Here is a 25,678-nt window from a genome sequence, read left to right as displayed (position 1 = left end):
TGCTATAAATGTCATTAATGGAGGGAAGTTTATGTCCACAGATGCGCTGGGCTGTCCATACCGCTCTGTGCAGTGCCCAGCAATCAAGGCAGTGATGCAGCCAGTCAGGATGCTCTCAATGGCGCCCCAGTCGAAGGTTTTGAGGATCTGGCGGCTCATGCTGGACTTCGGTCGCCTAAGGTGGAAGAGACACTGTTGTGCTGCTTTTGTCACACAGCCAGTGTGTACAGGCCAGGTGAGATCTTCGGTGATGTGTGTACTGGGGAACTTGAAACTACACCCTCTCAACTACTGTCGCATTGATGTTTTTCGGTGCAAGCTGTAATCCACAATCAGCTCTTTTGTTTTTTGGACATTGAGGGAGAATTTGTTATATTTGCACCACTGGCATCAGGGTGTCAAACTCTCCACAGTAGGCTGTCTCATCACTGCTAGAAATAAGACCAATCAAAATCCTATCATCTATGAATTTGATCAGCAGATTAGAGCTGTGTGTGGCAGCACTGTCGTGGGTGTAAAGGGAGTAGAGGAGGGTGCTCAGGACACAACCCTAGGGTCACCTGTGTTGAGGGTCAGAAGGGCAGAGGCAAGGGAGCCCATCCTGTCGGTGATCCGATAGGAAGTCTAGGATCCAGCTGCCCAAGGCAGGGTGCAGGCCAAGGTCTCTGAGCTTCCTGTCAAGTCTGGAGGGAATTATGGTATTGAATGTTGAACTGTAGTCCAGGAACAGCATTCTAACATATGCATCCCTCTTCTCCAGATGAGTTGGGATGGTGTGTAGGCTTGAGGGCTGGGAAAAGAGGAAAATATTAATGCAGAAATGCCAAAGGACAGAAATGAGGTAACAACTGCAGTTCCCTCAGAATGAGCTGCACTCCATACATGGTGGGTAGGGCCACACAGGATTAGAGAAGGAGAAACATACACTCTGGTGGACACAAAGGGAATAGTCCAGGGAAACAATATTGGCACTGAGTGAGGAGAATTAACTGTCTGCTGACTACCAGAGCTGCCTTTTTATAGGCAGGATTTGATATTCTTTCTTTGTCCATTCAAGAGCATGGAGCCCCCTGGATCAAGCATGTGGCAATAGTGACAAATTACTCTAAGTCTGGGTCAGTGCCCCACCAGTGCCTCTTACACATCCGTTGAGTTCTTTTTCTCAGGAGATCTCCATCACAGGACCTAGTACAGTGTCAACCCTGCAATATCTGCTTCTACCTTTTGCCCAAGATTCACAAGCAGGCTGTCTAGATAGGCCTTTTGTTTCAGCCAGCTCCTGGTTCTTCCTACCATCCTGCTCCAAAACAATGGCCTCACCAATCTCATCCTTGGACTTCTGCTCTGGTCAAATCCATCACTGCTAGAGACTCCTCAGGCAATAATACATCTCCATGGGTGACTACCCTAGTGGCTGAATACGGAACAGAAGCGACAACAATAGGATTCTGCCGAGATATCAGATTTAGCCAGCAGCACCTCCTTCAGGTCAGCATAGCTGTTGGACCTCTCTTCATCCATTACAGTGTAGGCTTTGAGAGCTTTACCTGTCAGTAGTGGCATTAGCTTGTAGGTCCACTCTTCCTCTGACCATTGCTATATCTGGGCCATCCCCTTGAACCTGAGGAGATAGTTCGCAATATCGTCAACTTGTTGATTAGACAGCAACCTGGGACTCTTCCACAGGCTATGGAGTTCCTTCCTAAAACAGTCATCTCTCCTTTGCTGGGTAAACAAAAAGCCTCAGGACAGATTTTCCAGCAAAGGGTTCAGAGAGTTTGGATCTGAGTTGAAGTTCTTTCTCCTCTGAGGCTCTGCTGTTTCCCAAGCAACTGCTTCAATTTTTGCCTCAGAGAGCTTCCTGACTTGGGACCAGTATCCTATAATTCTTTGACCTAAACATCCTTTGTGATGGGCTATCCCACCACTGGGGCCATATGTTACTATACATGCACTACGACCAAAAGACAAAAATGGCTGGAGTCACTTAGTACTTTTGCATAAGTCTGTTTTTTAGGTACATCAAAAATCAAACTTACAAAAAATAGTGAAAATAGCAAAAGAAAACTGCCAATATTTACAAAACAATATCTACCAGAAAGCATTATAGCTCCATATTATTTCTGGTGGGAATTCCTGGCAGCTCAATCTCTCTCTGCCACTGAAAGTGATCTGTCCTGTTATTTTAGGCACCAGGCCAAACTATCCTTATTTACCCATGAAGTTCTTTCTTTTTATAATATTTTTATTCAGAAGAAAAAACAAGATTTACAGAGTGCAGCACATAGATACATCTCAACATAAATTGTGTACATTCATATATTGTAATAAAATTGATCAAAATGTTATAGCGTATCACATAAAGGTATACCACTCTGTAATCAAAAATTTAAAGATAGGTCATACATCATAAAAGAAATTTTTTATATAAAAAAGTCAACCCCCTACCAACTACCAAAGAAAAAAGCTGATGGATGACAATGGATAATTAGAAAAAAAACCATATTCGCTTAAGAAGGGAAGATAGAAATATACATAAAAGTCTGTGCACTGTTAAACTTTATAAATTGGAAAAGTAATTTAGGAAAGGTCCCCAGATATCATAAAAAGATTGTTTCAAATTTAAGACTGAGCAGCGGATCTTCTCTAAATTTAACTAAAACATAATATCACATAGCCATTCAAGATGTATAGGAGGAGTAGACGCCTTCCATTTAAGCAAGATTGCTCTCCTTGCTAAAAGAGAGGTAAAAACAAAAACCTGTAGGTTAGGAGTATTTAAAGTTATATCTTCATTTTCAATAATACCAAACAAGGCAGTAAGGGGATTTGGGTCAAATTGGACCCTAAAAAGTTGTGAGAAGGTATGGAATACTACCCACCAAAACTTTTCAATTTTAGGGCAAAACCAAAACATATGAATTAAAGAGGCATCAGCAGAGTTGCATTTATTACAAAGTGGAGAAACATTCGGATAAAAACTGGACAGCTTCTGTTTAGAAATGTAAGCTCTATGAACCACTTTAAATTGTAGAAGAGAATGATGGGCACAGAAAGATTATTTATTAACCCGTTTAAGAATTTTATTCCATCTTTCATCAGAAATCTGACAATTTAGGTCATCCTCCCAAGCTTTATTTTATCTAAAAAGTCTTGTCTAGAATCAATCAACAAGTTATAGATACCAGTAATAGAATCATTAACAAAAGGTTTTAAATTTAAAAGATCGTCCAGTAAATTTTTATCAGGACCTATAGGAAAAGTAGTTAATTGGGAACGTAAGAAATCTCTAATATGAAGGTATCTGTAAAAATGTGTTTTTGGCAGTGCAAATTTAGTTGACAATTGGTCAAATGAAGCAAGAGATCCTGAGATAAACAGATCCCAAAAACACTTAATACCTGGTTCATCCCAATCCTTAAAGACTTTGTCAGTCATGGAAGGGATGAAAAAAATAATTAAGGAGAATGGGAGATGATAATGAAAAATTCGCTAAACCAAAAAATTTTCTAAATTGAGACCAGATCCTTAAACTTTGCTTAACAATTATGTTATCTGTTGTTTTACTTGCTGAAAAAGAAGAGTATGATCCAAGAAGAGAGACAATAGAGGAATTTTTTACAGAATTAAATTCTAAGGAGACCCATGATGGGAAATCTTTACGATAAATATAATAGGACCAAAAAGTAATATTCCTTATATTGGCAGCCCAATAGTAAAACCTAAAATTGAGTAAGACTATTCCACCCATCTCTTTATTTCTTTGTAGGTAAACTTTAGTTAAACGAGCTTGTTTATTATTCCAAATATAAGATGTTAAAATTGAATCTAATGAATCAAAGTAGGTCTTAGGAATAAAAATAGGTAAAGCCTGAAAAAGATATAAAAATTTAGCAAGAACCTTCATTTTAATCAAATTAATTCGGCCAATTAGGGATAAAGAAAGAGACCACTTAGAAAGCGTCTTTTTCACATAATTCAATAAGGGGTTTAAGTTTTCTTTAAATAAATTCTTGAAGTTTTTAGTAATTGTTACACCTAGATATGTAAATTGACTTGTAACAACTTGGAATGGAAATTTGGCATTTAATGACATTAGGTCATTTAAAGGAAATAGCTCACTTTTATGTAAGTTCAGCTTATATCCTGAAAAAAAAACTAAACTGGGAAATTAAAGAAAGAACCGAAGGTAAAGAAGTTTCAGTGTTAGAGATAAAAAGTAAAATATCATCAGCGTATAACGAAATTTTATGAGACATACCTTCCCTTAGTATACCAGAAATGTCCTTAGATTCTCGAAATGCTATTGCTAAGGATTCTATAGCTAAAGCAAAAAGTAAAGGACTAAGAGGGCAACCTTGTCTAGTTCCCCACTGTAATTTAAAGGGCTTAGAAATTTGAGAGTTAGTAATAACCTGAGCGGTAGGAGACAAGTAAATTAATTTACCCCAACGAATAAAATTAGGCCCAAAATTAAACTTTTCTGAGGTCTTAAAAAGATAATTCCACCCAATCCTATCTAAGGCTTTTTCTGCATCTAAGGATAATATACACTCTGATTTTTTTTTGGATGGTGAATATATCACATTCAATAACCGATGTATATTAAAATGTGAGTAACGATTTTTAATAAATCCTGTCTGGTCATGTGATATAATAGATGGTAAAATATTTTCAAGTCTTCGAGCTAAGATTTTGGATAAAATTTTTGCATCAACATTTAATAAAGAAATCGGTCTATATGAAGAACATTCAGCTGGATTTTTATTTTTTTTTAAGAATAAGAGAAATAAAAGCTTCATAAAAAGATTGGGGGAGTTTACCTGATTTAAAGGACTCTGATAAAACAGAGGATAAATAAGGTGTAAGTAACATAGTGAAAGTTTTATAAAACTCTCCAGGAAAGCCATCAGGTCCTGGGGTCTTACCAGAATGTAAAGCACGTATAGCCTCAGCCACTTCTTCATTGGAAATAGGCTGATCTAACTGTATTAGGCTATCAGTAGACAATATAGGAATATTGATATTACTGAAAAAAGCATTCATATAGGTATCATCTTTAAAGAAAATTTTAAAGGAGATATTGCTGGTACTATGGTCTGGGATACTTTTAAAGCATATATTCGTGGAGAAATTATCTCTTACTCTACCTATATAAAGAAAAAAGCCGACAAAGCAAGGTCTGACCTAGCAGTGATATTAAAAGATCTTGATCGAAAGTATGCCCTATCTCCAGATCCAAGTATATATAATAAGCGGATTGAAATCCAATCCAAGTATAATCTTCTGCTGACTTACCCAATTGAACAACAGCTGTTGAGAGATAAAACTCAATTTTACATTCACAGGGATAGAACAGGTAGTTTATTACTCAATCGCTTAAAATCTTTTACAGTTAATTGTCAAATCACAGAAATTTTTAAAGATAATGTTACTAAGATATCTGACCATTCTGAAATTAACAATGTATTTAAAGACTTTTACTTTAAGTTGTATCAGTCTGATTCTTCTTCAGATGATACCTATATGAATTATCCATGAAGTTAACTTAATTCTGCACACGAATCAGAATAAGATGCACCCCACAGTCTAGTTACAATCTTATTACAAAATAAACAGAAGTAAATACAGTATACAAACAATATATACACATTTAAACATCCCCATTATGAAAGAAATGGAATATTCCACCATGAATGGCAGGAAAGGCACCAGAAAGCCAAATGCTTTAGGTCTCATTATTAGAATAAACTGGGGGGAAGACACTGAAGTGTGCACACTCAGCATAACCACAGCAGAATTACTGGGGGGGGGGGAGGTGTGTGTGTGTGTGTGTGTGTGTGCGTGTGCGTGTGCGTGTGCGTGTGCGTGTGCGTGTGCGTGTGCGTGTGCGTGTGCGTGTGCGTGTGCGTGTGCGTGTGCGTGTGCGTGTGCGTGCGTGCGTGCGTGCGTGCGTGCGTGTGTGTGTAGGTCCCAGCTACCACAGATGCACTTCCAATGATCCGGAAGTCTAAAGCCTTCCCTTCACAATTCCTTCAGCCGTATATTCACCTGATGTAGCTTCCCAAGTCTATATTCAGGAGCATATGCCATTGAAAATAGAGGTCCTACTTTTTTATCTTCTACCTAAATTCACATTCCAAGACCTCATCCTCTTTTCTACGTCATTGTGGGAAACAAGCTGAACAAACTCCCACTCCTTGATTTTTATGGTGGATAAGTTCCGGCTCCTGGAGCTCACCAGCTGACCGTTTTCCGACATTCTCCAGGTGTGGCTTGGAAAATGGTGCTTTCGGGGTGCAGCCCTGTGGATGACTGATTCCAGACCAGGGTTGCTGACTGAAGCATCGCAGGAGAAGGAACATCAGGATTTCGCTGTAGCGGATGTACGGGTGGAGGTCTTCGTAGTGGAGCGATAGCACTCTCTCTCTCTCTCTCGATGGTGAGGAGAGTTTGTTGCCGATTCTCGAGTTGGAGAATCTTGGAATAAAAAGCGACGCAGCAGACTAACATGGTAACAGTGACTGTTAGTCACCCCTTTCGCTGTGAAATGGGTGACATTCCTCTGTCCTTTGTTAGTGAGAGAAAGAGCCTGTGACTTGTTGAACTGTTGGGGAAACAATAATTTTTGTTGACTGCAGATCACGGTTTCTTTGGGTGCTTTGCTATTGCTTGGTGGGTGGTGGTCACCGATGCTTTTTTGCTGTAATGGGAAGGGAGAGAAGTGAGGTTGATGCATTGATGCTTATGTGGAGGAGGGGGAGAGTGGGCTTTGAGGTTCTAATGTTTTTTCTGTCTTTCATTTTTTGGGGTTCTTTTGTTTTTTGTGTATGTCTACAAAGATTCAGGTTATATACTGTATACATTTTCTGATAATAAACAAAACCATTACAGAGCATAATTTATGAGGAAAAGTTGAACAAGCTGGCACTTTTCTCTTTGGAGCAAACGATGAGAGGTTACTCGACAGAGGTTTATAAGATAATCAGAAACATAGTGTGGATAGACAGTGCCTTTGTCCCATGGTGGCAACGGCTAATAAAGAAGGACAAACTTTTAATATGACTGGAGCAAAGTTTAAGTAGGAGCTCAGATGTAGTTGTTTTAAATGAGAGTGGTAATAGCCGGGGTTGGTGATAGAGGCAGATACATTAGAGACACTTAAGAGACTCTTAGATAGGCACGTGGATGAAAGAAAACTGGAGAGCTATGTTAGAGGGAAGGATTAGATTGATCTTGGATTAGGTTAAAAGGTTGACACATCATGCGCTGAATGGCCTGTACTGTGCTGTACTGTCCTATGTTCTATGGTAAGTGGTGAACTGATTTGTTATTGTCACATGTACCCAGATCCAGGAAAGAACTTGTTTTGCATTTCATCCATAGACATCATTTCATTACATCAGTATATTGAAGTTCACGAAGGAAAACAATAACTGAATGCAGAACAAAGTACTACAGAAAAAGTGCAGTGCAGGCAGACAATTAACATGCAAGGACTATGAGGTTAAGAGTCTATCTCATCATACTAGGGGACTATTTAATTGTCTTACTACAGCCAGATAGTTCAATAATTCAATAGTTCCATTTAATATTGGAGACATATACAAAATACAACTTGAAATTTTTATTCCTCACAGACATTCGCAAAAACAGAAGAGTATTCCAAAGAATTGCCGGCTGGTGGCGTAGTGGCATCAGCGCTGGACTTCGGAGTGAAGGCTCTCGAGTTTGAATCCAGCCAGTTCCCTTGCATGCTTTCCATCCATGCTGGGTTGAGCATCGAACTAGCAACTCAGCCTCGTATAAACAAGAAAGCCTGCTAAAAAAAACGCTGTCATGACTGTGTCCTGATGACTCCACTCAGAGTTAAGGGCTTTCTTCTTCTTCTTCTATTCCAAAGAATGAGTGACAGTGAAAACAGTAGAACCCCAAAGCTCCTTTTTCCCCCTCCTACACAGGCAGCAGCAAAGCATCAACCCTGACCCTCCCACTTATTTCAGCAAAAAAGCATCACCAGCCTGCACCCAATAGCAAAGCCCCCAAGAAAGGCCATGATATGTGGTACAACAAAAAATAATCATTCGCCCAATAATTCAACATGCCACCGTGTCTCTCTCTCTCCCTTTCTCTCTCCCTCCCTCTCTATCTCCCCCTAATAAAGGGGCAGCGAGGTGACACTCAGTGAGTGGGGAGACAAAACAACTCACTGATTAGGGTGTTAAGATCTGTTGCATCACTGTTTTCAAGTTCTCTGACTAGAGAATCAGCAGCAAACTCTCCCCCACCAACAAGAGAAAAAGACAGAGAGATAGGGATTCACGAAGTACCAAGACCTCTGACAGCTGTTTCCAATACTCTGGTTCCACCCACAATGCTTCAGTCAGTGACACTGACCAAGATTCGGCAAGTCCACAGAGCTGCGAAGCCTAGGTACCCCAAAGGCATGCTTGTCTTCTGGGCCATGCCCTTGGGATATTGAAAAACAGCCGGTCAGTGAGCACTGGGAGTGGGTCCCATTGTTGTAAAGAGCCACAGTTTGAGTGCCAGTTGCAGGTCGAGGGCATTAACAGAACCCCATCCACATTGAAAAGGAAAAAGAAAAGAGAAATTAGGCTTTTTCTGCAGGTGAGCTCAAAGAAGCTACTACAATTCCTAAAGGAGTACACATCCAACATCATGTAAGCTGCATAAATTAGGGAAGAAATAAAAGATACGTTCGCCAATGCTAAAACTTTAAGTAGAGCAGATAAATTAATTTGTTTGTAACTTCACCGTTTAATTCTTCACATAATAATTTCTGAGAATGGATATTAATTGATTGGAGGTCACATCATTGGTTATATTAAAAGCAGAGGTTGATAAGTTCTTGATTAATAAGGGCATCAAAAGTTATAGAAAGAAGGTAGAAGAATGGGGTTGAGGGGGATAATAAATCAGCAAATCAGGAGGACTTCGATGCCAAATTGCCTCAATGTGCTCCTATATCTCATGGCCTTGTATTTATTGTAAACTCATCTACTTTTACAGCATGAACCAATATCCAGGGTCTATCATTCTGCCTCTTACTAATTTGATAATTCATAAATAAACCTGCAGATCTAGCAATGACTATAATATGTAAAAAAAAACACAGCAACAAAATAAAAGTGTTGAAGTCCCAACAAAAGTCTTCTTTAGATGGGACTGCTCCAAGAGCAGCATAGACTCTACAAACTAAATGCCATAAGAAAATACAAGAAAAATTATACTATTAAGATTTCAGGTCAATGACCATTCATCAGACCAATTCTCTCCCAGCCTTATCCACAACCTCAAACAACATGTTTAACCTTTCTCAGAAATGTAACTCCAGTTTTCTGACCAACATTTATCCTATTCAGTAACATTAATGCTGATTATTTGGTCATTATTACTGTGGTATGTGTATACTTAATTGTGCGCATAAGTCATCTGGTTAGAGGTGACATCGATACCCACTTACAGAAAACATAATGAGAAATTGTGTTAAAACCTTTAGTTTAAAGAGCTTCAGGATGACTACTTAACATCTGCAAAATAGGTTTGATTTATTCCACAATTGTAAGATGCTCAACAACCCCAACGCATAAATTCTTCCTGAAATAAAATTCCCATCTACATCTGTTTAGATGATTAGTGAGTAAATATTGCTTTAGAGCACAATCCCTAGTTGCTTTAGAACACATGTTGTCCAAGACTTAAACTGATCAGGCAGTAATTAGTCAATCTGGAATTGTTCTTGTGAAGAAACTTCCATGTTCTATAAGTTTCAGCAGAAGTCAATAAGCTCATCTGTGATGAAGCCATCAGAACAGCATTTGGTTGATAAAAATCTGGGTGTAAATTCTTGTGGTGCTCTAAAGCAATACTTACTCACCAATCATCAACTGATCAAAGTCCAATTTGGGGCTTATTAGGCTCACTTGGCTTCTGACCTCATCGCAGCCTTGTTAGTTTAAGAGCACCAAAGAGCTGAAATTCTGGAATAAGAGTGGTTGCCCTTGACATCAAGGTCAACTTTTGACCGAGTATAGCATCAAGGTATGCTGGTAGAACTACATTCAACAGGTATTAATTGCAAAACATTTCAAGGGATATGTAATGACGAATGGAAAGAAACATTCATGCCACAATAATACTAGTCAATAACCACCTCCAAAAAGTCTAACCACATATCCTTGACATTCAGTGATATTACTACAGAATCTCACGCCATTGACTGGAAACTCCTCTGGACCAGTCATATAACTACCATAGCTAAAAGACCAGGTCAGAGGTTGGGTATCTTGTAATGACCAGTTCACCTCCTGGCAATGCAGAAGTCTTACCATAATTTCCAAGACACAAACTCAGAAGCATAATGGTACACTTTCCTCTTGTCTGGGTGAGTACAACTCAAATATTCTCATTTCTTCCCCCATAACAACAGCTGAAGCTCACTGTTCCACTTCTATTCTGTTCATGTTCAAAGGTAGTGAATTTCTGGTGTCGTGAAATAGCAGTGTCAAAAATAGCCATATTAAATGCACTGTGATTCACTGTTGTAAAACAATAAAACATGAAAACTTCCGAGGGGGAGGGGTGAATTCTTTTTATAAGCATTTTAACTACTTTTCAGAGAAAACATGGACACAGACACACAAAGACACCATGCAGCAATAACCTCAATGTCATTTTAAACACTTTTCATTTTAAACACATATTTTTCTATCAGATATGACAAAACTGATTTTATTACACTATTCCACACTACTATACTGCCTATTAGCAAAATGAACAGAAATTAATTTTCATTTTAAAAAGTAATCATAGAATTGTTGCAGTGAAAGTTGGCCATTTAACTCATTCAACACAGTATTTGCTTTCTGAAAAACTTACCCAGTAAATCCTATTTACATGGCTCATTTTCCTGTAAGTCTGCATTTTTTTTTGCTCTTTTAAGGAGAAATGCATTTCTCTGCTGACAGCTATAATTGTAATTAGTTCCACCATCCTTTCAGGCAGGCAGCTTCAAAACACAATAATGACAATTGGCATGTTCATACATTGTGTAAACAGATACACGTGTATATTTGATGTTGTGGTGTTCGCAAGCTTGGGAATTAGCTTGTAGACGTTTTATCACAAATTGAGGTGACACCGTCAGTGCACAGCTGGTATTTCTCTCTGGTAGTGCTCGCACTTATATAGCCCCTGGTTTGCTTGCCTCAGTCCTGATTGGCTACCCCTTCAGGTGATCTTTGAATTCTATTGGCTTGGTTTTGTTGGCTCTTCGTGGTTTGTAGATGGTGTCTATTTCGATATGCTTGTTTAGGGAGTTATAAGGAGAGAACCATGCCTCTGAAAATTCTCAAGCCTGCTTCGTGTTTGCCTGCACCAGAACCTCTGTGGTGTCCTAGTTAAAATAATGTTCTTCTTGGTTTTCATGAACCAAGATTAGCAGCAGTGTCTCTGTATCACCAGTTTGTGTTCCCGTAAATGAGTTAAGAGTAAATGTCTAGGCCAATGAAGTTCTTGTTGCAGCCTCCACAGGTGATCCTATACACCACATTGCTTTTGTTGGTTGTCTTTACTGGTACCTTGGTTCTTGAAACAAGCTTCCTTAAAGTCACTTTTGGTTGTGAGTGACTGCGATACGTGAGAGTCAAGCTGTCATTTCTGAAATATTCTCGATGTAGAGCAGGGGTTCCCAACCTGAGGTGCCCGCACCCCCAGGGGGAGCAAGATGGAATTTCAGGGGTTGCAACAAAGAGTGGCTTGTGTGCTTGAGTAAGAAGTCATGAGTCATCACTCAGCCAGCTGCCAGTGTGCCTTGAGAAGTGGTAGTAACGTTTGGCCCAAGCACACTCCAGTCTCCCGCTGCCCGAGTCGAGAGAGACGTAAACTCACTCCAGACTCCTGCTGCCCGAGTCAGTGTTGAGGATTCTCATCAGTGTTACCTGGGAGTTACACCTCAGAGTTGAGGAGTCTCATCAATTTACAGTTTACAATTTTTTCTGAATAAATTAGAATCTAATTACTCAATTTATATTTGCATTTTATGCACTGAGTTAAAAGCTTATTTTTTTAAGTTCAATTTGTTCACCCGTAGTATTGTATGTGGTTCAAAAATTAGAAATTAGACTTCTTCATCTTCAAATGTGATATTACTTTTGTAGGGGGTGCAAACATTAATCAAACATTTCCTAGGGGTGTGGGGCATAGAAAAGGTTGGGAACCACTGATGTAGAGCAAAGTCGCGCATTTCCATTCACGTTGGATAAGGTCTGGGTATAGGGTGGGGTAGTTGACTGAAGTGAGAATGGGGGAGCATTTTGGGATGAATGACCTTACTTCTATTAGTTTTAAAACAGTCATAGAATGGACGGAACTGGTCCACAGATTTCGAGTTCTAAATTAAGGCAGGACAGATTTTGATGACACAAGGCAGGAGCTTGCAAAGATTGACTAGTGTAGGTTGTTTGCAGGCAAAAGAATCACAGGCAAATGGGGGGTGATATCAGAAGAGCTCAAGGTCTGCATGTTCTCATAGAGTGAAGGGCAAGGCTGGTAGGAGCAGGGAATCCTGGATGACAAGGAATAGTGAGCACACGGCCAGAAAGAAGAAAAGGGTAGGTATAGGCAGCTGGGATCAAGTGAATTCCGAAGGTGTATAGGGGATGTAGGGATGTACTCAAGCAGGAATTTAGGAGGGGAAAAAAGTCATCTACTGTATATCTAAGATTTGGATAAGAACGTACAGGGCAAGGTTTGTAAGTTTGCAAATGACACTAAAACAGGTGGCATAGTGGACAATGAAGGATATCAAAAATTACAGGGGCATCTTGATCAGATGAGTGAGTAAGGAAATTAATTTTAATTTGGGTAAGTGTGAGGTCGTGACAAGCGGTCTAGGCAAGGATGGTAAAGACCCAAGTGCTGGAGTATCTAAGACAAGAATTGAGACATGATTCTAAGACTGAAACAAGAATAGGGCTCTTGACTAGATTCTAGATTAGTACCTAATGAGAGTAGATGAGAATCCAAATGAGACAGAAGTCTTAAACACAATCACAAACTGAACCAAAGTTGAACTAACGATTGAGCACCAAGCCTGAGTTCAGGTGCTCTTTAAATAGCCAAATCTGGGTACCAAAACGTGGCCTCCAATTAGTGGAGTGGGCCAGAATTTTAAAAGGATCGCACCATCTGTCTACACACTGGAGAATTGTAGTACCTAAAACCCATGTGACCAGTGTGGTTGGATTTGTACCATAACAGAGGTGTTCCATTTTGAAAAGTCAAATCCAGGTAGGATTTTCGCTGTATAGGAATGCCACAGGGAGTGTTGTCGACAGAGGAGCCTTGGAGTACAAATACGTGGTTCATTGAAAATGGAGACAGAGTGGTGAGGGAGGCTTTTGGCATGCTGGCTTTCATAGGTCAGAGCTCTGAGTATTAAAATTGGGAGCTTACGATCTAGTTGTACAGGATGTTGATATGTTCAGTTTTGGTATAGGAAAGCAGGTGGTCAAACTGAACAAAATATTCCAAATGTGGAATAGAGAGAGGCTGGATAGGCATTACAGTATTGAAAGCCGAGAGGTGATCTTATAAAATTATGAAGGAAAATAGTTAGGGAGAATGCATTCAGTCTTTTTCCCAGAGTTGAGGAATCAAGAACTAGAGGGCACAGGTTTAAGATGAAAGTGGAAAGGTATAATAGCAAACAAGAGAAAATCTGCAGATGCTGGAAATCTGAGCAACACACACACAATGCTGGAGGAACTCAGCAGGCCTGGCAGCATCTATGGGAAAAAGTACAGTTGATGATTCGGGCTGAAACCCTTCAACAGGACAAACTTAATAGCAAATTGAAGGGCAACAGGTTTTTACACAAAAGTGGTATCTATGTGAAATCAGCTGCTAGAGGAAGTGGTTGAGACAGGTACAATATGAATCTTTATTCATATTAGACAGGTACATGGATTAGAAAGATTTAGGACAGTGGTTTCCACCTACTGTCACAGGCCCGGTGGTGATGAATCAGTATATAGAGTGGAGATTGAAAATTTGGTTGAGTGGTGTCATAACAACAACCTCTTGCTCAATGTCAGCAAGATCAAGGAAATGCTTATAGAATTGAGGAGAAGGAAACCAGAGGTCCATGAGCCAATTATCTTCAGAGGATCAGAGGTGGAGAGGGTTAGCAACTTTAAATTCCCTGCTGTTATTATTTCAGAGGACCTGTACTGTGCCCAGCATGTTAACTGCAATTACAAAGAAAGCCTCTATTTCCTTAGGAGTTTGTGTAGATTCAGCATGACATCTAAAACTTTGACAAACTTCTGTAGATGTGTAGTGGAGAGTATTGGATATTGACTGGATGCATCACAGCCTGGTAAGGAAACGCCAATTCCCTTGAACAAAAAAATCCTACAAACTGTAATGGATACAGCCCAGTCCATCAGGGTAAATCCCTCCACACCACTGAGCACATCTACATGAAGCATTGTCACAGAAAAGCAGAAGCCATCATCATGGACCCTCACCACCCAGATAACGCTTTCTTCTCTCTGTACTTTCTTCTAAAGAAAGTACAAGAGCCCCAGGACTCACAATACCAGGTTCAGGAACAGTTATTACCCTTCAATCATCAGGCTCTTGAACCAAAGGGGACAACTTCACTCAATTTCACTTGTCCCTTCATTGAAATGTTCACACAACCTATGGACTCTCTTTCAAGGATTCTTCTTCTCATGTTCTCAGTAGTTATTGCTTGCTTTATTATTATTATTTCTATATATGTGTATTTGCACAGTTTGTTGTCATTTGCCCACTGATTGAACTTCCAAGTGGTGAAGTCTTTCATTGATTCTATTATGGTTATTATTCTATCATGGATTTATTGAGTATGCCCGCAAGAAAATGAATATCAGGGTTGTATATGGTGACATATATGTAGTATGTTAAACTACAGTTTACTTTGAACTTGAACATTAATCTTCGATCAAAGTCTAAGAGAATGGTAGGTTAGGAAGATGTAAGGACTGAGCTCATTGTCATTCCTCCTTGGTAAATGCCAAAATAAAGCAGAAGTTTGAAGACAAAATGGTGTCATGTTGTACTGTGGTAATGATCTGTTTTCCCTCTTATTGACCAATGTTTTGTCTCTCTCTTGAATGGACATCATTAAGATGAGGTACCGGTGAAGAATGTCATCTTCCTTACAGACCTGTTGTCTCCTTTTTCCTAAATTGGGGTGACACATTAGTGTAGTGGTTAGCACAATGCTTTACAGTATAGGCAACCCAGGTTCATTTCCGCTACTGCCTGTAAGGAGTTTGTCCATTTTTCCCATGACCATGTGGGTTTTCTCTGGGCACTCTGATTTCCTCCCACATTGCAAAGATGGACTGGTTGCAAGGTAAATTGGTCATTGTAAATTGACCCGTGATTAGGCAATTGATGGAATGCTGGGTGGCATGTCTCGAAGGGCCAAAAGGGCCTACTCTGTGCTGTATTGTCAATTATTAAATAAATAAATAATGTGGCTGGTCTGGAAGTCACAGAGATAAAGGGAGTGCAGCTGGTACACAAGGGATGGAAAGGTACTGGAGTGATAATTATGTTATGCTTTGAAGGAGTCTTAAAGGGTATAAAAGGGGGGGATTTTCTATGTGCAGTGTGAGAGCTTTTTCTTAGGCTAGGTCACGATCATTGCTAGTGCTAAGAGTCAGAGTTAGAGTGAGAGAGAGAGTGGGAGTGAGAGAGCACTTGTGTGAGAGAGAGAGCGAAATAGAGTGAGGCAGAGAGAGAAAAAAAGCTGTTTGTAAGGTTCACAAACATGAGAAAATCTGAAGATGCTGGAAATCCAAAGCAAAATGCTGGAGGAACTCAGCAGGCCTGGAAACATCTATGGAAAAGGTTAGAGTCAACGTTTTGGGTTGAAACCCTTCATCAGTCCTGATGAAGAATCTGAACTGACTGTTCACGCTTTTCCATCAATGCTCTCTGTCCTGCTGAGTTCCTCCAGCATTTGTATGTTTGCTTGTAAGATTGTTGGATCTGTGTTTCCCCCAGCCACCCAAAATTGCAGAGGTTGGATTGTTTAGTGGATGGTAGGTGCTATTTTGATTTCTGTACTGCAAATACTGCAGAAATCTGTTTCTTTTCTCTATTACGTTTGTGCTCGTTCTAATAAAGTGTTGTCTTGTAGCCTTCAACACGTGTGAGGCATTGCCTTTGTTTGTTGATGTATATGTGAATACCCTGAGCTGAATCAGAAAAAAACACAAAATGAATTTTAATTAATTTTCGATGCTGTAATTTTCGATGATCTTTGTAATCAATTATGAGGCACTGAGGATCAAATGTTTATACTAAGTAATTCATTTCTCAAATTAACCTTGTAGTCTCTCAGCTGTCCCCTTTGCTACTGCGTGCCATCCCCAGCACCCACTTTAACTTCATTGGCACCTTTCAAACTCACATCACCCCAAGAGAAGTAACTAAGTCCACTTTTAGAACTACTAGTTTAGAAGATTACAGGCTAAATGGTGGTAAATGGGACTAGTCTGAATGGGACATTTTGGTCAGCATGGATCAGTTGGACTGAAGAGCCTATTTCTGGGCCATATAACTCTCTATAACATGGTTTACTCACTCATAGTCATTAACCTAACCAATGACAGAAAGTGTGTCACTGCCTTCTTTACCACTCTACCTACTCACATTGCCACTTTCCGTGAGCTTATAGGGGTGGTACAGTAGCGTAGTGGTTAGCACAATGTTTTACGGTACCAGCAACCTGTGCTCAATTCCCACTGCTGCCTATAAGGAGTTTGTGCATTCTTCCCGTAACTGCATGGGTGCTCTGGTTTCATCTCACAGTCCAAAGATGTACTGGTTGGTAGGATCATTGGTCATTAGAAATTGTCCTGTGATTAGGTTAAGGGTTAAAATTGGGGGTTGGTGGGTGGCAAGGCTTGAAGAGCCAGAAGGGCCTACTCTGCACAGTCTCTCAATAAAAATAAATAAATAACCCTTAGGCATATCAGTGCTGGTAAGGATCCTGCCATTAACTGTGAACATAACCGTATCATTGAAGAATTAACTTGTTATATTACTTTTACATTGTGGCGAGTGGCCAAGTGGTTAAGATGTTGGACTAGCGACCTGAAGGTCATGAGTTTGGGCCCCAGCCAAGGCAGCTTGAGCAAGGCACTTAACTACACATCCAGTTCACCCAGCTGAAAATGAGTGCCGGCAAAATGCTGGTGGTTAACCTCGTCCTATCCAGGGGTGAGTCTCGTACTCTCAGTCACTTCATGCCACGGAAACCGACATAAGCACTGGGCTGAATGAGCTCGGGACAGACTTTAACATTACTTTTACATAAGGTTGGTAAAGTCTTTGTACGTATGTCCTTAAAACTGCCCCTGGAAACCTACTTGAATTGTTGCAATTCTTCTGGTTAATGTATTACCACAGCACTTCCATAGTTTCAACCCACTACAATGAACAATTGGGGTGTATTTCCAAATCAGTGAACAGGATGTGATTTGGAAGGGAACCTGCAGGTGATTGTGGGAGCAGCCATTGAGAGTGGGCCAATGTTTAGTGTGTGGAGTTTAGACTTTGGCTCACAGAGGCTTCGGCAGGAGAGGCAGAGACTGTAGATAGATTTTTCATTTAATTTTTCTTTCTTTCTTTCTTATTACACAGACTGAGCCAGGCCTAGTGGAATGCTTCTCTTGCAAGATGTGGGAAGGCAGGGAGTCCTTCACTGCCCCTGATAACTACACTTGCAATAAGTGCATCCAGCTGCAGCTTATTTCAGAGTGTGTTAAGGAACTGAATCAGAGCTGAATGAAGTTTGGATAATTCAGGACCTGAAGGGTTGATCTACAGGGAATGCAGGGAGGTTGTTACACCCAAGGTGCAGGACACAGGTTGACTGTCAGGAAGGGGAAATGGGATAGGCAGCCAGTACAGAGTATCCCTTGGCTGTTCCCCTCAACAACAAGTATACCGCTTTGGATACCATTAGGGAGAGGGATGACCCAGCAGAGGAAAGCCACAGCGATAGGGGTCAGGGGATTCATTCATTAGGGAAACAGGGTGGAGGTTCTGTGCACGAGACTGAGATCCCTGGATGGTATGTTGCTTCCCAGGTGCCAGGTCAGGGACATCTTGGATGCGATCCACAGAATTCTTAAGTGTGACGGTGAGCAGCCAAAGATCATGGTTCACGTTGGTATCAGTGACATGGGTGACAAGGTCATGCAAAGTGAGGTCAGGAATTTAGGTCCTAAGTTAAAGGACAGAACCTCCAGGGTTATGATCTCAGGATTGCTACTTGTGCCATGTGCTAGTGAGACCAGAAATAGGAAGATCATACAGTTTAACACGTGGCTAAGGAGATGGTGCAGGAAGGAGGGCTTCAGATTTCTGTGTCATTGGGCTATCTTGCAGGGAAAGTGATACCTCTACAGAAGGGACAGTTTGTACCTGAACTGGAGGGGAACTACTATCTTTATTGGAAGGTTTGCTGATGCTACATTGGGGAGGGGGTTTAAACTGGAGTTGTAGGGGGATGAGAACCAGACGCTAGCTAGAGCAAATAGAGGAGTGGTTGTAGGGAACGATGTTGTTAAGCTTACATACAAAGTTGGGGTTCAAAAGATTGAGCATGGTGGGACTAATGCTTCGAGTTATGTTTATTTCAATGTAAGAAGTATTTTAGGAAAGATGGATAAGGTCGATACTGCAACTCCTGTTCCAGTGCATCATACACTTAGTGCTCCAGCCCACCTCTGTATGTTATTGAACAAGCCAAAATTGCTTTTGTCAATTCTCTCTTAACTGGGTGAGCTCAGCTATCCAGGAAGTGAAGGAAGGCAGGAGATCAGGTACTTCACCTATGTCAAGGTGGAATTAAGGACCTTCATGGTAGAGTGCAGCTGGAATGCAGAAGCACTGCGGGCCCATTACCATCATGGCCTCTCTGAGCACTTCAAAGACAAGTTATCTGGGCAGGAGATGCCCACCGACTTTGAAAGCTCATCACCCTGACGCCCCGCTTTATCAAGTGATCATGGTGCATGCTGCTGGACTATTGTTTCTTTGGTGATTTGTGTCAGAGATCATGCAAGCTCTTCGTTTTCTCATGCTGTGATTATACGAAATGTCAGTCACATTCGAAATGCACAGAGTGCTGCCGGCTAACCCAACCCTTTGGGTCCGTTCGAAGCCTGCAATCCCCCTAATGAGTGACTGCGTCTCTTTTTATACCATCAGGGATATGTCATCACGTGACTCACAGAAACAAAGTCATGGATTCCCAGTAAACCACGTGATGTCCCCAGGAATCAAAATTACAAGCTTCCAGCAAAACAAGACCATAGATACATCACACTTAGTAAACGAAGCTAATATCACGTGACATCAAAACTGTGGACACTTAACAACGAATTTCATCCAATTTACTCTGTGATGCATGTACCTGAGCTAAGTAGATATTGATATCTTCCATGAGGGCAGAGCCAACTTCTATCAACTGATTTTTCTGGCATCCTTGACAGCGTGTCTGGTTTTGTGAAAGATTTGCCAGGAAAATGTTCAATGTCATAACAGTATCACATACACTTCATTCTGTATCATTGCAGACGTGGAGTTAAGTCATCTGAATGTTTCAAGCTGAAGAGACTGAAGAGACTTGTTTCAGGCAGGAATTTAGCACCTATCAAGGAGCAGCTAAAGTGTTCACAAGCCAGCATCTCCTTTTTGATTTGGGCATCACGCTGTTCAGTAGGAGTCTGTGCTCTTGATGCATTCATAACTGCAGAATAGCACGAGCATTCTCCCTAGGCCAAAGGAAGCAGGACCTGCAGAGACCTTGGTTGCTTTGTTCAGATCAAAGAACACCAATGTTGGTGGAGAGGTCAGCTCTGCTTTAAGCGATGACAATGACTTCTCCTGTGGTGCATCCCAGGTCCAAACATTTCTCTGAGAGAGCAGATCACATAGTGGTTTTGTTTGCTTTGCCAAGTCTGGAATGAACTTTCCCAGCTGGTTTACCATTCCAAGGAAACTGTGGACCTCTGATATTTTTGTAGGCTGTTTCATGTTACAAAACACTGCCAGTTTGCCTGAATCTAGTTGCACTCCTCTGAGGACAGATGGTGGCCTAAGAACTACACCTCTAACTTTGCAAATTTGCATTTCATTTTCTTCAGGGTGATTCCAGCCTGTTTCCATTTCTCCAAGACAGTTTCCACTCTTTTGTCATATTCCTCACTTGAGTCTCCAAGGAAGAACATATTATCCATGTGGCAGTCCCTCCAAAATTTGATACATATTCATCTGAAAGAGTTTAGAGACTGATGAGATGGCAAAAGGGAGTCTCCTGAAGGCAAAGTCTACATATGGTGTGGTAAAGGTTGTGAATTTCTGTGAGTCAGGAGCTAAGTAGAACCCTGAGTTTGCATCTAGTTTGGTGAAGAACTCTGCTCCACCCGGCATACCCAATGTGTGCTTAGCAGAAGGCAGAATAAACTTCTGCCTCCTCACTTCATTATTCAACACAGATCCTCACTGTGCATCTGGCTTGGCAACAGGGACAATACCCGCACACCAGTCAGTAGGTCCATTCACTCTATTTATAATGTCAAGCTCCTCCATTATCTCAAGTTCAGCTTTGACTTTATTCATCAATAGGACTGAAACATACCTCGCTGTGATCAAAGAGTAGGGTGTCACTCCTGGCCTCTGTTGGAAAAGATACTCTTCTTTCAGTACCCCAGGCCTGTGAACAACTCTGGGTACTTCTCCTGCTACTGAACATTATTTAGTGAATCCAACCTTGTATTGAGGTTCAGTTTCTTGATGGTATGTCATCCCATTCATAGCGAAAAAAGATTCTGAACATCAGACATCCCCTTTTGACTGTTTCTCATTTTTACAGATGGAAATAGTAAACATTTCTTTCACACTGAGCTTGTTTCCCTGGCCCCATGGGAGCTTTCTTCATTGGGTTTAACATAATACCTCTTTTGTGAAAGAGGTATTATGCCAGTTTTGTGAACAGGCATTTGGGGATGACTGTAACATCTGCCCCAGTGTCCATTTTGAACGTCACCACCTCATTATACCGTGGAACTGTAGTACACGTCCTGCCTATTTGAATCTGGAGCCCCAAGGAAAGCTCCTTGGGTACTCTTCTTTCAGTATAAGAGTTGGAATGTTATGGTGAGGTTGTATAAGGCATTGGTGAGGCTGCATTTGGAGTATTGTGTGCAGTTTTGGTCAAAAAATTACAGGAAAGTTATTAATAAGGTTGAAAGAGTGCAGAGAAGGTTTACAAGTATGTTGCCGGGACTTGAGAAACTGAATTACAGAGAAAGGTTGAATAGGTTAGGACTTCATTCCCTGGAGTGTAGAAGAATGAGGGGAGACTTGATAGAGGTATATAAAATTATGATGGGTATATATATAGTGAATGCAAGCAGGCTTTTTCCACTGAGGTTAGGGGAGAAAAAAACCCCAGGGGACATGGGTTAAGGGTGAAGGGGGAAAAGTTTAAAGGGAACATTGGTGGGGGGGGGGGGGCTTCTTCACACAGAGAGTGGTGGGAGTGTGGAATGAACTGCCAGATGAAGTGGTAAATGCGGGCTCACTTTTAACATTTAAGAAAAACTTGGACAGGTACATGGATGAGAGGTGTATGGAGGGATATGGTCCAGGTGCAGGTCAGTGGGACTAGGCAGAAAAATGGTTCGGCACAGCCAAGAAGGGCCAAAAGGCCTGTTTCTGTGCTGTAATGTTCTATGGTTCTCTCTTTATTGCATTGGTAGCATTTCACTTCTTTTGCTGAACGGAGCTCTTTGAAATGGAATGGAGACTTGCTGCAACTCCAGTAGTTGAATATTTGAACTGCTCTTTCTTTTGCTCCTCTGTTTAGTTTGACCTGTCACCTCTTTCTGACAGCAATTGTTTGTACCGTTCCTTTTGTACAGCTTCTAGCTTTACCTCAGCATCATTTTCGTGCCCGAGTTCTGCCTGCTGACGAACATTCACACACTGTCTGACCATAGTAATAGCTTTCTCTAGTGTGAGGTTTCACTGCAACTGAAGTCTCCCTGACAATTTGGTTTCTAGAGGCCCAACAGCAATCCTGTCTCTAATGAGCTCAACTCTCAGAATTCCATATGGACAGTTGTCTGACAGGGCTTACAATGCTGTGATGAAGTCCTTTATACTTTCATTTGGCTCCTGTTTTCTGGAACTGAACGTCACCCTCTCATATATTACATTTCACTTTCCTGTGAAATGTCCTTTCAATTTGTCCTGCATTTTTTAATACTCCTTTACCAGAGCAACTGTCAGTCCTAATCCACCCATGATGTCACCTGCTTTGTCACCATGTAGTATGCTTACTTGATGCTCTTCTGAAGCCTGAATGAGATTGCAAATCAGACCCCTGCTGACTGCTGTGGGCTCCTGCCACAGACCCCTGTATAAAGGTGATTGAGGTCTGAGCCCGGCCTCATTCTCCAGGATGTAGTGTTGTTCATTCTTCCAGTCAATAAAAGCCGATATCTCGCTTCTTACGTCTCAGAGTGAGTTATTGATGGTGCATCAGGGAAGAAGGCAAGAGAATGGGGTTAAGAGGAAAATGGATTGGCCATGATAAAATGGTGGAGCAAATTCAATGGGCTAATTCTGCTCCTGTGTCTTATGGTGATATGACTGTTAATCTGCCATTTTCCTTCTTGTCACTGATGTTGCTTTAAATTTGGCGTTAGAATCTATTGCACAGATTATCTATAAGGTTTGGAACCCCTAATGGTTTTAATCTGGAAATTCAAGTCAAGAGAGGTCAGAAGCCCATCAGTTCTCTAGTATGCTAGAAGTAAAAAGAAAGAATTGATGAAGCAAAAGGCATGCTGATGCAACATCAATAACTCTTGGAGACTGGAAGTGAACCATAGGCTTTTATTAACAGCAAAAGGGAGAACGGCATCTTGAAGACTGAGGGAGGAGCAGTGCCCCAATCGCCTTAATACAGGGGTCTGTGGGAGGAGCCACAGGAGCAGTCAGCAGCAGTCAGCAGAGGGGTGTGTCCAGACAGGTATACATAGTTTACCACACACGCCAAAGGCAAATTTCCTCTCAACCTTCTCTAAGGTTTTAAGGTTCTTTAACATTTTGCCCTGAGCTCAGAACTGAGAGTACTTCTTTATTGAGGCCAGACCTGATCTTCAGCCTGACATCGTTACTTATTTACAATATTCCTGATTGAAAAAGTACACTAGACATGTGAACTTTAACTTGTTCTGTCTTCATCTTTTTGTTTATTCTCTTCGTTTAAAATTCACTCTGTATAACTCAATCCAAGCTACAAACAGGTTCAAGAGAACCAGTGGACTTCTCCCTACCCTTGTATAATGCTGAAGGAATTTTAGAACTTTTTGACAATAAATATATCAAACGGATTTTTGTACCTACTTTTCTGCAGCAGATTAAAAAATTTTTGTTCCTTACAAATAAAGCTACATTTTTTTTTACCTTTTGCAAGCTTTATTCTTGTAGTGACTTTCAAAACTGATTGCAAACATGTACATATTAAGATGAATATTCCCATTCGGATTACCCTTGCAATAGATGGCTACATCCTTGCCTCATTAAAAGTGTCTATGATTAACATTTTAAGATTACAACCTTTGCTTGTTTGTGTTACGTTTTGTAACTTCAAAACATTAAACTAATTCAAAGGAAGACAGCAAAGCTCGAAATGTGAGTCTAACTTCGAGTTTACTTTAAGCAAGGTCTGCACCTATCAAGTGGTAGCAGGATGTCGTAAACAATAAATGTATCCATGCACAATACATTATTTAAACAAACAAAATGCTTAATCAACCCATATATAAACAAAATTACTCAAATGTTACTTAAATATTACATACACAACAGTAATGATGTTTACTCAGGCTCAGAATAGGGAATAATGCTCACTGAATAACGCTCACACTAAATGCTGGGGGAGCTCAACATGTTAGACAACAGCTTCTGTGGAGCGGAACAAACAGTCGATGTTTTGGGCTGAGACCCTTCATCGAGATTGGAAAGGGAGGAGGAAAATGCCCCCACTGGATTTCCATCATTTACAGAATCTCTTGTGCTCAGAACAAAGAAAATTTGAATACTTACCGGTACCATTTCTTGTCCACCTATGAGGACCACAGATACTGATTACAGCTCGGACATATTGCAACCCACACAGTATCCTCGTCTCTGTATATTCCTTTCGCCGGGGCCAGGGTGAGACAACAGTGGGGTGGAAATGAAGTAGCATGCCAAAGACCAGAATAAACACCAAACACTTCATCTCAGTTTAGTTTGCTACAGGGTTTCCTTACAAAGTGAGCAGTGAGTGGTCGCTTCACTCACTTTTGCAGAGCTTAGCTCTTGATCTGATGCCTCCACAGCTGTGACCGGTCTTTTGCCTCAGATTTCCGAACGCTCAGTATTTCCCTCCTTTTATACTTAAGTGGTCCTTTAATGTTAATCATCATTCTTATATTCCCTATCCCTCCCACTGACAAACTCCTCCCACTCATTTACATATCCCTCCTTAACACGACCTTCCAGTTTCTCCCCTGTAACAAATACACCATTTAAAGTTCTAAGTAAATTTATTATGAAAGCATCTTTATGTTACCATATACCACCTTGAGATTCTTTTACTTGCAGGCATTTACAGGGAAAAAGAAATACAACAAAATTTTACAGAAAGTTATACGTAACCAAAGACTTCCAACCTCCAAAGTGCAAATGAAGACAAACTCCAAATAAAAATAATACTGAGAATATGGGCTGTAAAGAGTTCTTGAAAGTGAGTCTATAGATTGTAGGCTCAGTTCAGAGCGGTGGTGAATGAAGTTATCCATGTGTTTCAGGAGCCTGATTGTTGTAGGATAATAACTGTTCCTGAACCTGATAGTGTGGCTGCTGTACCTCCTAGCTGATGGCAGTAGTGAGAAAAGGGCATGGCCCGGATGGTGGTGGTGTTAATGATGGATGCTGCTTTTTTTGTGGCAGCGCTCGACGTAAGTATACTCAACAGTGGGGAGAGCTTTGCTGGTGGTGGGCTGAGCCTTCTCCATACAAGACTGTGACGCAGCCGGTTTGGACACTTTCCATTGTGTATCTGTGGACATTTTAGACGAGACACCAAATATACCAAACTTCAAAGAAAGTAGAGGGGATGTCATGCCTTCTTTGTGATGGCACTTATGTGCTGATCCCAGAACAGGTCCACTGATAATGTTTGTGCCAAGGAACTTGAAGCTACTAAACCTCTTCATCTCCATTCCCCGAATGAGGAGTGGTATCTTCCTCATGAAGTGAATAATCAGCTCCTTGGTTTTGCTGCTGTAAAGTGTGAGGTTATTGTTCTGGCAACACTCAACCACATTTCAATCTCCCTCCCACATGCTGATTCGTCACCACCTTTGATTCACCCAACAACAGTTTCGATGCCAGCAAATTTAAATGTGGCATTGGAGCTGTACTTAGCCACTTAAGTATATAGTGGATAGAGCAGGGGGCTAAGCACACAGCCTTTGGGCAGACCTGTGCTGAAGGAGATCATGGAGGTGGTGTTGTTGCCAAT

The 25,678-nt window shown here is 40.9% G+C and overlaps 1 long non-coding RNA gene across 1 annotated transcript; it reads left to right on the top strand.

Moving 5' to 3' along the window:
• Positions 1 to 5,947: 5,947 nt before the first annotated feature.
• LOC140729181 (uncharacterized) lies at positions 5,948 to 10,590 on the top strand. Its single transcript, XR_012099281.1, has 2 exons — positions 5,948 to 6,514; positions 7,641 to 10,590. It is a non-coding gene; the product is annotated as an uncharacterized lncRNA (long non-coding RNA).
• Positions 10,591 to 25,678: the final 15,088 nt, after the last annotated feature.

This window comes from Hemitrygon akajei, chromosome 6 (genome assembly GCF_048418815.1).
Source record: "Hemitrygon akajei chromosome 6, sHemAka1.3, whole genome shotgun sequence".
In the NCBI taxonomy this organism is placed as follows: Eukaryota; Metazoa; Chordata; class Chondrichthyes; order Myliobatiformes; family Dasyatidae; genus Hemitrygon; species Hemitrygon akajei.
Note: the sequence above shows the minus strand (reverse complement) of the source record. Positions and strands in the feature narration are given on the sequence as shown.